Source organism: Cynocephalus volans, chromosome 10 (genome assembly GCF_027409185.1).
Source record: "Cynocephalus volans isolate mCynVol1 chromosome 10, mCynVol1.pri, whole genome shotgun sequence".
Lineage (NCBI taxonomy): Eukaryota > Metazoa > Chordata > Mammalia > Dermoptera > Cynocephalidae > Cynocephalus > Cynocephalus volans.
This window is the reverse complement of record NC_084469.1, coordinates 18,587,311-18,604,658: the sequence shown is the minus strand read 5'-3', so window position 1 is coordinate 18,604,658 and position 17,348 is coordinate 18,587,311. Positions and strand designations below refer to the sequence as shown.

Genomic DNA, 17,348 nt, shown 5'->3' with positions numbered 1-17,348 from the left:
ACAAAACTCCCTGAAACTTGAATGTATTAGAAACTTAGCCCCCACTGTGACTGTTAAGAGGGTGGGAAATCCTATTATGGTAATGGAAAGGTAGAGCCTTGAAGAGGTGATTGGATTGTAGGACCATGCTGTAGTGAATGTATTAAAAATACTTGTCAGGGGTGTGATTCTGAGGGTTTTAAAAGAAGAGAGTCTGTCTCTCTCTCTGTCTTGCTCACTTTGCTCTCTTTGCTTCCACCATCTTGCAATATGAGACCTCTGGTTCACTGTTGCCACCACCAGATGGACTTTGGACTTCCGAGCCTCAGAAACCATAAGCAGTAAATTTTTTTTTTTTTTTTTTTTTTTTTTTAAAGATGACCGGTAAGGTGATCTCAACCCTTGGCTTGGTGTTGTCAGCACCACGCTCACCCAGTGAGCTAACCGGCCATCTCTATATAGGATCTGAACCGATGGTCTTGGTGTTATCAGCACCGTATTCTCCCAAGTGAGCCACGGGCTGGCCCTAGCAGTAAATTTCATTTTCTTTATAAATCACCCAGTTACAGGTATTTTGGTATAAGTAACACATAAAGGACAAATACAAATACAGCCTGGGTTATTTTGAAAAGATTATCTTTAAGTTCAGAAATTCTTTCTTCTGGGCCAGCCTGTGGCTCACTCGGGAGAGTGTGGTGCTGACAACACCAAGCAAGGGTTAAGATCCCCTTACCAGTCATCTTTAAAAAAAAAAAAAAGAAAGAAAGAAATTCTTTCTTCTGCTTGTTCTAGCCTGCTGCTTAAGCTCTTGGTTGTGTTTTTATTTCATTGAGTGAATCTTTCAGTTCCATGAGTTCTGCTACATTTTTTTTTAAGGTATGAATCTCTTTCTAAATTTCCTCCTTTATATCCTGGATTTTTTTTCTTGTTTCATTGTGTTGTGTGAGTCTTCTTCTTGGAATTTGTTTTCAGTCATTTCAAGGATTTCCTGCTCTATAGGGTTTGGTGTTTGAGAATGACTGTATTCTTTTGGTGGTTGCATATTTTCTTGGTTTTTCATTTTTCTAGTATCTCTACATTAATGTCTGGTTCTGGTTGTGCAGTGGCTTCTTCCCTTATTCTGGAGTGAGACTTGAGGAGAGAGAATCCTCTTCTTTTTCTGGTCTCTGCTGGTGATTCTCCTCATATCAGTGCAGTCGAGTGTCTGGTGGGCTATGTGCAGGATGGCTGTGGCTGCTGCTGTGGCTTCAAACTTTTTGCAGCAGCCATGGCTGGTGTGGTGGGTGTGGTGGGTGTGGTGGCTGTAGTGGGCCACCTGCGTGGAAGTAGTGTTTTTGGCATGCTGTCTTTCCTGCTTTTTTGGGTAAGGGGTACTGCCCTTGACTCTTTTCCTAGGTCCCTGGGTATACTCTTTTGTCTTTTTTGGATGGAGGGTGATGTGGCCCTCATCTTCTTGACTAGGACCCCAGATGTGAGCTCTGGTCTGCTTCTGGGTGGAGGAAGTCGCGGCCCTTGGCTCTTTGCTTAGGACTACAGGCGTTCTCTCTGACCTGTTTCCAGGTGCAGGGGGCTGCAGCCCTCAGCTTCTTGCCTAGGACCCTGGGTGTGCTCTTTGGCCTGCTTCTGGGTGGAGGGTGCTGCAGCTCTCAGCTCCTTTACTTTGTTTTTTCTATTTCTGTGAAGAATGTCATTGGTATTTTGATGGTAATTGCACTGAATCTGTAGATTGCTTTGGGCACTATGGACATTTTCACAATGTTAATCCTTACAATGTCTTTCCGTTTTTTTGTGTACTGTTTAATTTCTTTCAGCAGTGTTTTATAGTTCTTATTGTGGAGATCTTTAACCTACTTGGTTAAATTTATTCCTAGGTATTATATTCTTTTGGTAGCTATTGTAAATGGGCTTGCTTTCTTGATTTACTTTTCTGCTGTTTGTTGTTTGTGAATAAAAATGCTAGTGATTTTTGCATATTGATTTTTTTTTTTTTTTTTTTTTAAAGATGACTGGTAAGGGGATCTTAACCCTTGACTCGGCGTTGTCAGCACCATGCTCACCCAGTTAGCTAACTGGCCATCCCTATATGGGATCCGAACCTGTAGCCTTGGTGTTATCAGCACCACACTCTCCCGAGTGAGCCACGGGCTGGCCCCTTGCATATTGATTTTGTATCCTGGAATTTTACTAAATTTGTTCATCAGTTCTAGGAGTTTTTTGGTAGAGTTTATAGGTTTTTCTATACATAGTATCATATCATCTGTTAACAGGGACAATTTGACTTTGTCTTTCCAATTTGGATGCCCTTTATTTCTTTTTCTTGCCGGATTTTGCTGGCTAATGCTTCCAATACTGTGTTGAATAGGAGTGATGAGAGTGGGCATCCTTGTCTTGTTTTTGTTCTTATAGGAAAACTTCCAGCTTTTCTCCATTCAGGATGATGTTGGTGGTGGGTTTGTCATACGTGGCTTTTATTGTGTTGAGATATTTTCCTTCTATACCTAATTTGTTGAGAGTCTTTATCATGAAGTAGTATTGGATTTTGTCAGTGCTTTTTCTGCATCTATTGAGATAATCGTAATGTTTTTGTCCTTGATTTTGTTGATGTGGTGTATCACATTTATTCATTTCTGTGTGCTGAATCATCCTTGTATCCCTGGGATGACCCCACTTGATCATGGTGTATAATGATATGTATGCTGTGGTGTATCGTGGTGTATATAATCTTTATGATGTGCTGTTATATTGTTTGCTAATAATTTCTTGAGGATATTTGTATCTATGTTCATCAAGGATATTGGCCTATTACTTTCTTTTTTTGTGTGTCTTTGATTTTCGTATCAGTGTGATGCTGGCCTCATAAAATCAGTTTTGGAGAATGGCCTCTCTTTCAATTTTTTGGAATAGTTTGAAAGAGATTGGTATTAACTCCACTTTAAAGGTTTGGTAAAATTTAGCAGTGAGGCCATCTGGTCCTGGGCTTTTCCTTGTTGGGAAACTACAGGTTACTGCTTCAGTCTTGTTTCTCATTACTGGTCTGTTCAGTTTTTCTATTTCTTCTTGGTCGCTTCTTCTTTTGGTCTATTTCTCTTGGACTTCTTTTCTGTTTCAGTCTTGGTCATTTGTATGTTTCCAGAAATTTATCCATTTCCTCCAGATTTTCAAATTTGTTTGTGTATAGTTGGTCACAGTAGTCTCCATCGATTCTTTATATTTCTGTGGGAATGGTTGTAATGGCTACTTTTTATTTCTGATTTTGGTTAATTGTGTTTTCTCACTTTTTTTTTTAGTTACTCTGGACAGGGGCTTTTCTATTTTGTTTATCTTTTCAAAAAACCAACTTTTTGTTTCATTGATCTTTTGAATCATTTTTGGGGTCTCTTTTATTTCATTCTGCTCTAATCTTAATTATTTCTTTTTGTCTACTAGTTTTGGGATTGGATTGTTCTTGTTTTTCTAGTTCTTTGAGGTGTAATATTAGGTTGTGTATTTCCAGACTTTCTGTTCTTTTTCAGTTTTATAATTTTTTTTAAAAAATTTTTAATTTTTAAAATTATTTTGTTTTATTGAATCAATTGATTATACATACTTTTGGGTTCAATGCCACATATGTTGATCAAATCAATATTACTAGTATATATATTGTTACAAATTGTACTTATTCTTTATACCCCTTTTCCAATCTCTCCCTATTCCCCCTCCCACCACTGATAACCCTAGATTTCTTCTCCCCCTCTGAAAGAGTAATGGTTACTCTGTTGATTTGTTGCCCAGATGATCTGTCAAATGCTGGGAAATGTGTTCAGGTGTTTGAATATTATCATATAGCAGATGCTTCTTCTGTTACTCTGGAATGGGTTTTGTGGAGAGAGACATCCTTTTCTTTTCTTTGATCTCTGCTGGTGACTGTCCTTGTGTCAGTGCACTCCACTGGCTGGTGGATCATCTGTGTGGTTGTGATGTCTAGCCACTTTTCCTGCAGCCATGGTTACTGTGGTGGCTGTGGTGGGCCACCCACATGGAGGTAATGTTTTTGGCATGCTCCTTGGCGCTGGTGGTGTGCCTGCTTGGGGGGGGTCCGGTCCCGGCTAGATGCCTCTGGACCCTGGGTGGGGCCCTGAGGCACTGGCAGTGTGCCTGGTTTTTGGGGGGAGGGATTCCAGTCTCTGGCTCCATGCCTTGGGCCCCTGGGCGGGCCCCGAGGTGCTGGTGGTGTGCCTGGTTGTGGGTGGGGGAGTCTTGTCCTTGGCTCCATATCTCTGGCCCTTGGGTGGGCCCTGAGGTGCTGGCGGAGTGCCTTGTTGTGGGTGGGGTTGTCTGGTGTCCAGCTCCAAGCCTCAGGCCCCCAGGTGGGCCCCGACGCACTGGTGGTGTGCCTGGTTGTGGACAGGGGTTCCGGTCCTCAGCTCCACACCTCAGGTCCCCTGGAGGTCCCTGAAGCACTCGTGGTCTGCCTGGGCCGGAACTAATTTTTTTTCCTTTGCTTATTTCTAAAATGGGGGAATTTCCTGTGGGAACTGGTACTTGAGCTGTGTGGTTGAGATAAATTGCTGCTTAACTCCTGTTTTCCTAGGGAAGGCTTTTTGTGCAGTTCAGCATTTAATGGTTGACTGTATAGGCACTTCTGGCTCTCCAGAGACCTGGTGCACCTGGGTTGTGTATAAATTCTTATCTGGGCCTGAGTCTTTTCATCAAACTCCACCCCATGCAATTCTGTATTCCTGACCAATCTCCTCTGAGTGGTCTGGCACTGATCGGGGGGCAGATCAGCTGTCCTTACTGTGTTCCAGTGTTCCTCTGGTGGGCCTGTTTCTCCCACTGCCCATGCTCCAAACACTTCCCATGGGATGGGCTGTGTGTTGGTCCATTGTGATGGCTCACCGGCCTCTGAATGGCCCCTTTCTTTCAGTTGTTCTGGCTCCTTGCTCCTGTGTGGGTCCATGGGAACCCTATCAGTAGTCTTGCTGTCCTGGGGGCCACTAAGGCCCCTTTCTCTCCTGCCACCTCCAAGCAATTCCATCCAAAGGACACAGCAGCAGTTTCTGTCGGCTCCTGCTGCATGCACTCAGCAGCTCCAGCCTTAAAGTGGCTGCATCCCAAAACGCTCTGTGCAGTGTTTTCTTTCTCTCATTGTGCCTTCTCCTGCCTTCATGAACTCTGTTCTCTCCTCCTCTTCCCCTGAGCTCTAGTGGCCACAGCTTGGCTGTTGTTGCATTTTTATAGTTGTAAATTGCTTGATTTGTGGGAGAGAGTGATGCTGCCGTCTATTCCACCATCTTGACCAGAAGCCCTAATTTTTTTTTAAAGCTCATCAAGTGTCGTTGTAGGGGGAGATAAGACTTCTTGATTTTTAATGTAAGGACATGTTGCTGTAAACTTCTCTCTTAGTACTGCTTTTGCAATATCTCATAGGTTTTGGTAAGTTGTACTTGTAATTTCACTTGTTTCGAGGGACTTTTTAAAAAATTTTATTTTATTTTATCAATATACAATGTGATTGATTTTTGTGTCCCTTTACCGAATTCTCCATTCCACCTCCCTTCCCCCCTCCCTCTCATCAACCTCAAATCTGTTCGCTTATCTTAACAACTTCAAGGAATTGTGATTGTTGTGTCTTCTTCTCGCCCCCCCCGTTTGTGTATTTATTTATTTATTTTTTGCTCCCACAAATAAGTGGGAACATGTGGTATTTCTCTTTCTGTGCCTGACTTGTTTTGCTTAATATAATTTTCTCTAAGTCCATTCATGTTGTTGCAAATGGTAGTGTTTCATTCTTTTTTATAGCAGAGTAGTATTCCATTGTGTAGATATACCACATTTTCCGTTATCCACTCACCTGATGATGGACATTTGGGCAGGTTCCAGCTCTTAGCTATTGTAAATAGTGCTGCAGTGAACATTGGAGTACAGGTATCCCTTCGACACAATGATTTGCATTCCTCTGGGTATATTCCCAGCAGTGGAATAGCTGGGTCATATGGTAGATGTATCTGCAATTGTTTGAGGAACATCCATACGATTTTCCATAAAGGCTGCACCATTTTGCAGTCCCACCAACAATGTATGAGAGTTCCTTTTTCTCTGCAACCTCACCAGCATTTATCATTCACAGTCTTTTGGGTATTAGCTATCCTGACTGGATTGAGATGGTATTTCAGTGTGGTTTTGACTTGCATCTCCCGAATGCTGAGTGATGTTGAGTATTTTTTCCTATGTCTGTTGGCCATTTGTATATCTTCTTTTGAGAAATGCCTATATAGCTCCTTTGCCCAATTTTTAATTGGGTTACTTGTTTTTTTGCTGTAAATTTGTTTGAGTTCCTTGTATATTATGGATATTAATCCTTTGTCAGATGTATATTTTACAGATATTTTCTATCCCTCTGTTGGTTGTCTTTAACTCTTCTTTTGCTGTGCACAAGCTTTTTAGTTTGATATAATCTCATTTGTTTATTTTTCCTTTGGTTGCCCATGCTTTGGGGGTTGTATTCATGAAGTCTGTGCCCAGTCCTACTTCCTGGAGTGTTTCCCCTATGTTTTCTTTAAGAAGTTTTATTGTTTCAGGGGGTATATTTAATTATTTAATCCATTATTAGTTGATTTTCGTATATGGTGAGAGGTATGGGTCTAGTTTCATTCTCCTGCATATGGATATCCAGTTTTTCCAACACCCTTTGCTGAAGAGGCAGTCTCTTCCCCAGTGCATAGACTTGGTGCCTTTGTCAAAGATCAGATGGCTGTAGGTGTATGGGTTGATTTCTGGATACTCTGTTCTATTCCATTGATCAGTGTGTCTGTTTTTATGCCAGTACCATGCTGTTTTGGTTATTATAGCTTTGTAGTATAGTTTAAAGTCAGGTTGTGTTATGCCTCCAGCTTTATTTTTTTTGCTCAGAATTGCTTTGGCTATGCGTGGTCTTTTGTTATTCCCTATAAATGTTAGGATAGTTTTTTCCATTTCTGAGAAAAATGTCATTGGAATTTTGATGGGGATTGCATTGAATTTGTATATCACTTTGGGTAGTATGGACATTTTCACAATGTTGATTCTTCCTATTCAAGAGCATGGGATATCTTTCCATCTTCTTGTGTCCTCTTTAATTTCTCTCAGCAGTGGTTTGTAGTTCTCATAGAGATTTTTCACATCCTTAGTTAACTCAATTCCTAAGTATTTAGGTTTTTTTTGATGGCTATTGTAAATGGGCAAACTTTCTTGATTTCTCTTTCTGCCTATTCACTATTGGAATATAGCAGTGCTACTGATTTTTGTGTGTTGATTTTGTATCCTGCTGCTTTGCTGAAATCATTTATCAACTCTAAGAGGGTTTTTGTAGAGGCTTTAGGCTGTTCGATGTTTAGGATCATGTCATCTTCAAAGAGGGACAGTTTGACTTCATCTTTTCCAATCTGGATGCCCTTTATTTCCTTCTCTTCTCTGATTGCTCTGGCTAGTACTTCTACCACTATGTTGAATAGGAGTGGGCATCCTTGTCTAGTTCCTATTCTTAAGGGAAAAGCTTTAACCTTTTCCCTGTTCAGGATGATATTGGCAGTGGGCTTATTATATATGGCTTTAATTATGTTGAGATACTTTCCTTCTATACCTAACTTGTAGAGTCTTTATTATGAACAAATCTTGAATTTTGTCAAATGCTTTTTCAGCATCTATAGAGATGATAATATCGTCTTTGTGTTTTATTTTATCGATGTGGTGTATCACATGTATTAATTTGTGTATGTCAAACCAATTTTGCATCCCTGGCATGAATCCTACTTGATCATGGTGTATAATTTTGTGTACGTGTTGCTGTATTCTCTTAGCTAGTATTTTATTGAGGATTTTTGCATCTATATTCATCAAGGATATTGGCCTGTAGTTTTCTTTTTTTGTTTTATCTTTGGTTTTGGTATCAGGGTGATGAATGAGTTTGGGAGAATTGCCTCTGTTTCAGTCTTTTGGAATAGTTTGTAGAGAATTGGTATCAATTCCTCTTTGAAGGTTTGGTAGAATTCTGTAGTGAACCCATCTGGTCCTGGGCTTTTCTTTGTTGGGAGCCTTCTGATAACAGCTTCAATCTCTTTTATTGTTATTCGTCTGTTCAGATTTTCTGCATCTTTTTGGCTCAGTTTTGGTAGTTTGTGTGTGTCCAGAAATTTATCCATTTCTTCCAGATTTTCAAATTTGTTGGCATATAGTTGTTTTATGGTAGTCACTAATGATTTCTCATATTTCTGAGGTATCATTTGTAATATCACCTTTTTCATTTATAATTTTTGTTATTTGGGTCTTCTCTCTTCTTTTTTTAGTTAGCCTTGCTAATGGTTTGTCAACTTTATTTATCTTTTCAAAAAACCAGCTTTTTGATTCATTTATCTTTTGTATCGTTTTTTGGGTTTCCATTTCATTAAGTTCGGCTCTGATCTTAGTAATTTCTTTCCATCTGCTAACTTTGGGTGTGGATTGTTCTTGTTTTTCTAGTTCTTTAAGGTGAAGTATTAGGTTGTTCACTTGCCATCTTTCCATTCTTCTGAAGTAAGCATTTAATGTGCTAAATTTCCCCCTTAGTGCTGCTTTTGCAGTATCCCACCGGTTTTGGTATGATGTATCATTGTTTTCATTAGTTTCAATAAATTTTTTGATTTCCTGTTTATTTCTTTTTGGGCCCATATATCATTAAGTAGAATCCATGTGTTTGTATAGTTTCCAGAATTTTGTTTGTTATTGATTTTTAATTTTAATCCACTGTGATTTGAAAAAATATATGGGATAATTCCAATTTTTAAAAATTTCTTGAGACTTGATTTGTATCCTAACATGTGATCTGTCCTGGAGAACGTTCCATGTGCTGATGAGAAGAATGAATATTCTGAGGTTATTGGATGGAATGTTCTATAGGTATCTGCCAAGTCCAATTAGTCTAAAGTGTTGTTTAGATCTTGTGTTTCCCTGCTGATTCCTTGCCTAGATGATCTGTTCAATATTGATAGTGGGGTGTTCGGGTGTCCTGCTATTATGGTATTAGTGTCTATCTCATTCTTTAGGTCTAATAGTGTTTGCTTAATAAATCTGGCTGCTCCGACATTGGGTGTGTACATATTTGTGATTGTTATGTCTTCTTGATGGATCAATCTTTCAATCATTATATAGTAGCAGTCTTTATCTCTTTTTATGGTTTTTAGTTTAAAGTCTGTTTTATCAGATATAATTATAGCTACTCCGGCTCGTTTTTCATTTCTGTTTGCATGGTATATCTTTTTCCATCCTTTCACTCTTAGTCTATGTGAGTCTTTACAGGTGAGGTGAATCTCTTGAAGGCAGCATATAGTTGGGTCTACCTTTTTAATCCAGTCAGTCAGTCTGTGTCTTTTGAGAAGGGAATTTAATCCTTTTACATTAAGAGTTGTTATTGCAAAGTGTTGATTTACTCCTAGCATTTTATTGATTGTTCTTTGGATGTCTTAAGTGTCTTTTGTTCCTTTCTTTCTGATTTACTGTTTGTCTTCTGTATTTGTTGGTATCTTGGGGTGGTAGATAAACTTTTTTTTTCTCTTCATTGTTAGCATTTTTCTCTTTTTAGTGGGTTTTGATTTTTCTTGAGTTTTTATGGTAGTGGTGGTGATTTTTCTTTTTCTTTTCTTTTCTTTTTTTTTTTTTTATAAAGATGACCTGTAAGGGGATCTTAACTCTTGACTTGGTGTTGTCAGCACCATGCTCTCCCAAGTGAGATAACCGGCCATCCCTATGTAGGGATCCGAACCCATGGCTTTGGTGTCATCAGCACCACACTCTCCCAAGTGAGCCATGAGCCAGCTCTGTGGTGGTGATTTTTCAGGTACCAAACCCAGTACTCCCTTGGGAATTTCTTGTAAGGGTGGTCATCTGGTAGTGAATTCCCACAGTTTTTGTTTGTCTGAGAAATATACTATTTGCCCTTCATTTCAGAAGGATGGCCTTGCTGGGTAAAGTATTCTTGGCTGGCAATCTCTGTCCTTTAGTATTTTGCATATATCATCCCATTCATTTCTGGTTTTTAGGGTTTGTGATGAAAAGTCTGATGTTAGTCTGATTGGGCCTCCCTTATAGGTGACTTGATGCTTCTCTCTTGCAGCTTATTTGATTCTCTCTTTGTCTTTGAGTTTTGCCAATTTGACTATAAGATGTCTTGGAGAAGACTTTTTTGGGTTGAATATGTTTGGGGATCTTTGAGCTTCCTGAATCCGAAGATCTGTGTCCTTCCCTGTACCTGGGAAGTTTTCTGCCACTATTTTGTTGAATATGTTTTCAGTGCAATCTCCTTTTTCCTATCCTCTTGTGGAATACCCAGGATTTGGATATTTGAGCGCTTAAGATTGTCTGTTATCTCTCTTAGATTTTCTTCAATGTTTTTAATTCTTTTTTCTTTTTTTTTGTCTGCCTGTGTTATTTCAAAGAACCCCATCTTCAAGGTCAGAAATTCTCTTCTGCTTCTTCTAGCCTGCTGGTTAAACTCTCTGTTGTGTTTTTTATTTCATTGAATGAATTCTTCAGCTCTGCAAGCTCTGCTACATTCTTTTTCAGGGCATTGATTTCTTTGTACATTTCTTGTTTCAGGTCCTGTATACTTTTCCTCATTTCGCCATATTGTCTAGCTAAGTTTTCTTGTGTTTCATTTAGTTTTCTTAGAATTATCACTTGAAATTCCTTGTTAGTCACTTCAAGGACTTCTTGTTCTATAGGATCTAGAGTTTGAGAGTTATTATTACCCTTTGGTGGTGTACTTTCTTGATTTTTCATATTTCTGGTGTCTTTTCTGTAGTGTTTAGTCATTGTGGTAGGAGATTTCATGGTCCACTTTATTCAACCCTATTGTTTGGCTAGGATCTTGCTGGGACTGCCAATTTGGCATGGCTGCCTCGGTGCCTGTGGGTGGGAGGCTTGGGTCTCTCTGGTCGATGTTATAACCTATTGCTCTGACCATGATTGTATATGTGATCCATTGTTGATCAAAACATCGTTATATGGCACATGACTGTACTAGAATTGGCTCAGCTGGTTATGTGCCTATCCCTGTGCTTGATGGAGGCTAAGATTAGTTAGGGGGAGGTACAGAGTTGGAATTGTGTGAGGTACACAAAATAATAGCTGCTACAAGCCTCTATTGCTCTAGAAGTTTGGGTCCCCATTTCAGCTACATTCTAGACATCTTCTCTTAGATTTTCAATAAGTGCCTCAAACTCTGATTTCTTTTTTTTTTTTTTCTCTGATTTCTTTTCTCATCTAACTATCTTCCCTTAACACTGGTGCCCCAACCTTACTTGCCTCTCAGGTCATTAAAGGCACAGAACTCACCATGCCTCAGGATCTCTCAGGCGCCCTTAGGCTGAAATGTTCTTTTTTGCCTTTTACTCATTTACCTATTAGCATATACTAAAAATGACTCCATAGTTTCTAGACTGCGTATTAGCAGTATGTTGCTGCTGTTAATACGAACATGAAATACAGAAGCAGCAGGTTTGAGAGGAAAGATTCAATTTCACTTTACACCTCAACTTTTGAGGTGTGAACAGAAACCCCATAGCCCCATCTTCTCTCCACAATTGCAAATAATTTTCTAAGAAGGGAGAGTGTACTGAGTGGAGTAACGGGAAGATTGACAGATAAGTTAAGACTGGACAAGGTTTTGAAGATTGAGTGAATCAGAGGAGGGGCGAGGGCATTGGAGATAGCTAAAACCACACTGGTGGCTAGATGTTTCGATAGGAAGGACTGTAAAGTCCATATTTAGGGATGCAATAAGAAAAAAAGAGTGTGATGCTGATAACATCAAGGTCCGAGGATTGATTCCTGTACCAGTCAGTTGACCCCCCCCAAAAAAAACCAGTAAAGAAGATAGAAGATAAAAAGCAGTTATAGATAGAATAAACAGTGATATGATAGAGGATATAAAGATAAAGAATAATGATTACTTAAACATATGATAATTTTGAAGAATAATATAAATTTTAACAAAATTAAGTGCGTCATTTAAGAATAATGACCTCTGCTGTACTACCACCATCCAGAACAAGTGACTAAACAGAATCTAAAATAAGAGGAAGATTTTGTTCATACAACAACCTCAGGGATTTTATATGTGACATTTGATCCCTTCCAAAAGTAACAGCCTGTAATCAAGGTGGTACTTATAGTAGAAAGATGACTGCATTGAGTACCAAGAGCCATGAGATTTCTCATACAACTACGAGCAAATTATTCCTAACTTGTTTTTCTCAAATGAAGTTGACCCCTCATCTGCATATAAAATAAGATTTATGTGCCAGATTTGATGATGTATATAAATACACATTGAAAATTATAAAACACCATTTAAATGTAAGGTATAAAGATAATTATGCCCTAGGTTAAATGAGTATATACTTCTGAATTTTGCTGGATATCGAATCATATGCTATTAGCTTTGTGCCAGTGAATTCTTGTCAAAAGAAAATAAGCATTAAAGAATTACTGATGTATAAGCTATGTTAATAATTTTGATCTTTATTTTTGAGCAACAGGAAGTCAGTAATGCAGGGGATGGGGTGATGAGATATGTCATTATTTGTGTTTTAAAAAGAGCACTTTGGGGCTGGCCCGTGGCTCACTTGGGAGAGTGCGGTGCTCATAACACACCAAGGCTGTGGGTTCGGATCCTTAAAAAAAAAAAAAAAAAAAGCACTTTGACTATAATATGGAATTTGGCGAGCTAGTGGATTCAGAAAGCCATTTATGCTTTTGGAGTAGATATTGTAGCTTGGATGGGGTGGTGATGGAGTAAGAGGTGTGAAGAGAGCTGTTTAAGAAGACACAGGGATTTGTGATAGATTTACTGTTATAGGGAAGAAAGTGGTTCTTGACTTTGTCAATAGGATAGATAATGATGCGATTCACCAAAATAAGGAACCCTGGAGGATTCACCAGCAGATACTAATTGAAGTCTTTGGCAGATACTAATTGAAGCAATGGGTGGAATAAGATCATTTAGAGGAGAGTAAATGGTGAGAAGAAAAGGAGTTTAAGAATTAGTTTTGAGTAACCCCAGTATTTACAGATTAGGTTGAAAAGGATGAGTCAGCAGAGAAAATGGTGGAGTGACTAAAGAGATTGAAGAATAATTAAAAGAGGATTATCCCTGGAAAGCCAAGGGAAAGTATTTTAAGGAGGAAATGGTGAGAATTGGTTATAGCTGCTGAGTAGTCTAATGAGATGTGCTCGAAAAATATCTATTGGATTTAACAACTTGGAGATTATTGGTGACCATAGCAAAAGTCTCTTGGGAGGAGTGTTTGGGGCAGAAACCATTATGAAATGGGTTTGGGGTGGATGTGAGATGAAAAAAATAGAGATTTCTGCTGTAAATACTCAATCAAGAAATTTAGATTCTTTTTTTTTTTTTTTTTTGGTGGCTGGCCGGTATGGGGATCTGAACCCATGACCTCAGTGTTATCAGGCTGTGCTCTAACTAATCAGCCAGCCCCAAAAATATAGATTCTAGAAGGAGAAGAGAGAGATTAAATCAAATAAAGGGAAAGGGATATTGATTGCTCATTATGTTTGTGAGATTAATCTATGTTACAGTGTGTGGTAATAATTCATTATTTTCCTGTGCTGACTGGTATTCCATTGTGTCATATACCACTGTGTTTATCTATTTTGTTGATGGACATTTGGGTTGTTTCCAACGTTTAGCTATCTACAAATAATGCTACTGTGAATATTCTTGTGCATGTCTCTAGGTATAAATATGGTCACACTTCTAATGAGTATATACCTAGAGTAGAACTACTTGGTCAAAGTATATGAATATCTTCAACTTGAGTACATATTACACAGTACCAAACTGTTTTCTAAAGTGATTTTACTGATTTCACATTCACCAGCAGTGAATAAGCAACTTCTTTGTTGCACATCCTGCCAGCAGTTGGTTTTGTCATTGTGGTTTTAATTAATGGTTCCCTGATTACAAATGATGTTGAGCCCCTTTCATATTTATTGATTATTTGAATATCCTTTTTTATAAAGTGCTTTTTCATTTCTCTTGCCTGTTTTTCTAATGACTTGCTCATCTTTTTTATATTGATTTTTAATTATGTGTTCTGGGCGAATCCTTGTGTGGTTATATTTTTTGTAAATCTCTTCTTCTACACTGTGGCTTACGTTTTCAGGCTTTTGATAGGGGCGGCTCAGAAGTTCTTCATTTTAATATAATAAAAAATGTAGTAGAACTTGCCAGTCTTTTATACTGAGAGTTTTTTTTGTGTCCTGTTAAGAACTCTTTCCCAGCAGGCCAGTTAGTTCACTTGCCAGAGTGTGGTGCTGGTAACATCAAAGTCACAGGTTTAGATCCCTGTACCAGCCAGCCACCGAAAAAAAAGAAAAGTCTTTCCCTATACTGGGGTCATGAAAATGCTTTTTTATATTATAACTTACTTTTGTCATTTATACCTAAAATCCCCGGTACTGAATTACATAAAACATTTTTTATTTTATTCATTTATTTATTTATTTTTAAAAGATGACCGGTAAGGAGATCTCAACCCTTGACTTGGTGTTGTCAGCACCACGCTCACCCAGTGAGCCAACTGGCCATCCCCACATAGGATCCGAACCCGTGGCCTTGGTGTCATCAGCACCACACTCTCCCGAGTGAGCCACGGGCCGACCCCATAAAACGTTTTCTAGAGGTAGGAGATACTTGAACATGTTTAAATGCTCCTCAAAGATATCCAGTAGAGAGAGAAGAAGTGAAGATATAGGAAAGGACTGATTAGAAAAACAGTCCTGAGAAGGTGGGAGAGGATGGGATCCAAAGCTCAGTTGGGTTTGCTTTAGACAGAAGGAAAGACGACTGTGATAGGATGGCATGAGAGGAGGATGGCATGGATGCAGGTAGGTCTTTGGCAGCAGTGAGTTTCTAGTTTACCTGTGCAGTAGGAGACATCTGCTGAGTGAGGAGAGATTGGATGGGAGCAGGGCTTGGAGAAGGTTTAAGAAAGTCACTGAAGAAACTATGGAATAAGTTCCAGAAAATAAAGTAAATTTCATGTGCAGTTTTTTTTTTTTTTTTTTTCAAGTAGGCAACTTTTATTATCAATCACAATTTCATAAAAAAAGGAACATAGCAAATGGGTCAGGGTTCCACTAAAAAAAAATTCAGGCTGTGTACCTTGCTGTATTATATCTGGCAGCAAGGCTCTCCCCACATCAGGCAGAGCATCTGTACTTGTCTGATGCCCCTTTGCAGATGCAGCCCCGGGCGCACTTAGCGCAGCCCAGTGGGCCCCAGGAGCAGCAGCTCTTGCAGGAGGTGCATTTGCATTCTTTGCATTTACAGGAGCCAGCCCAAGTTCAGGAGCCACCTGTGGCACAGGAGCAGTTGGGGTCCATTCTGAGCTGAGGTGAAGCTGGAGATATGAGCAGGAGTTGAAGAGGCAGTTGGGTGGAGGAAAGTGTGGTCTGTTGTGCAGTTTTGAGGGTCTAGTTGAGGTTTGTGGAGATGAATTAATTTATGGTGGTGCCAGTTCTGTTCTGTTGCTTGATTTTTGTCTAGCAGTATACTTTATTGTTATAGAACATATGAGGGTCCTTCAAAAATTTCATGGAAAGACTTGTATTATCTTTTAATTCTGTTTTCTCATAAACTTTTTGAAGTACCCTTTTACTAGCATACTGGGTAGTTGTGTTCATCTGGGATTGAGATTTTGCTATTTGGGTGCCATGCAAAGATCCCACAAAAAGGGACAAGAGAATTTAGCTTATTGTTTTTTCTGTTTTGGTTTTGGCGTCTGGCCAGTACAGGGATCTAACCCTGGACCTTGGTGTTATCAGCACTGTGCTCTAACCAACTGAGCTAACTGGCCAGCCCAGAATTTAGATTACTGTTAGAAAATTTCTGAGATAATTTATCAAATCTGGGAAAATAGTGTTAGTTGGTCCTAAAAAGTAGTGGTGGAGAGGCGTCAGTGGCCTGAAGGTCCTCATGAAGTCAAACAATAAATTATAATGAAATGGTTGAACAAACTTGCTGGAAGAGGAGGTTGTAATCTTAGAATGGAATGCTTGCAGGTTGTCTAGATAGCTCATTTGGAAGAGTATAGTACCGATAACACTAAGGTCAATAGTTTAGATCCCTTTAGGTGGTAGGTAACAAAAAACAAAGCAAACAACAGAATGCTTGAATTAGGGATTTTCGAGGTGGAGTCTTGTTTACTATAAAATTCTTTATAGTATCAATTATATAACAGATACTTAATATTTACTGGTGTGAATTGGAAAAGTTGATTACCCAGTACATATAATTGTTTTGTAATGGGCCATCTGCCCAGTTTCTTGAGACATATCAGGATTTATTTCCTATATCAGGAACATATTTTTTCTTCCATTGCTAAATTTACAAATAGTATAAATTGATTATACTTCATATTTATATTTAATTTATTTTGGCATAGTTTTTCATTTTTATTTATCATTTACTGATGGTTTTTTTTTTAAATTTAATTTTATTTTTTTTTTGGTTTTAGACTTTTTTTTTTTTTTAATTTTATTTTGTCGATATACATTGTAGTTGATTATTGCTCCCCATCACCAAAACCTCCCTCCCTTCTCCCTCCCCCCTCCCCCCCAACACTGTCCTTTCTGTTTGCTTGTTGTATCAACTTCAAATAATTGTGGTTGTTATATCTTCTCCCCCCCCCCCCCCGGTTTGTGTGTGTGTGTGTGTATGTGTGTGTGTGAATTTATATATTAATTTTTAGCTCCCTCCAACAAGTGAGAACATGTGGTATTTCTCTTTCTGTGCCTGACTTGTTTCACTTAATATAATTCTCTCAAGGTCCATCCATGTTGTTGCAAATGGCAGTATTTCATTCGTTTTTATAGCTGAGTAGTATTCCATTGTGTAGATGTACCACATTTTCCGTATCCACTCATCTGATGATGGGCATTTGGGCTGGTTCCAACTCTTGGCTATTGTAAAGAGTGCTGCGATGAACATTGGGGAACAGGTATACCTTCGACTTGATGATTTCCATTCCTCTGGGTATATTCCCAACAGTGGGATGGCTGGGTCGTATGGTAGATCTATTTGCAATTGTTTAAGGAACCTCCATACCATTTTCCATAGAGGCTGCACCATTTTGCAGTCCCACCAACAATGTATGAGAGTTCCTTTTTCTCCGCAGCCTCGCCAGCATTTATCGTTCAGAGTCTTTTGGATTTTAGCCATCCTAACTGGGGTTAGATGGTATCTCAATGTGGTTTTGATTTGCATTTCCCGGATGCTGAGTGATGTTGAGCATTTTTTCATATGTCTGTTGGCCATTTGGATATCTTCCTTAGAGAAATGCCTACTTAGCTCT

At 38.9% G+C, this 17,348-nt stretch overlaps 1 protein-coding gene and 1 pseudogene across 8 annotated transcripts in view; one reads left to right on the top strand and one right to left on the bottom strand.

Moving 5' to 3' along the window:
- The window catches only part of BCAS3 (BCAS3 microtubule associated cell migration factor), a 601,295-nt gene that overhangs the window by 17,989 nt on the left and 565,958 nt on the right, over positions 1 to 17,348 (top strand). The window lies entirely within an intron of this gene.
- On the bottom strand, positions 15,196 to 15,378 carry LOC134388845 (metallothionein-1E-like; annotated as a pseudogene).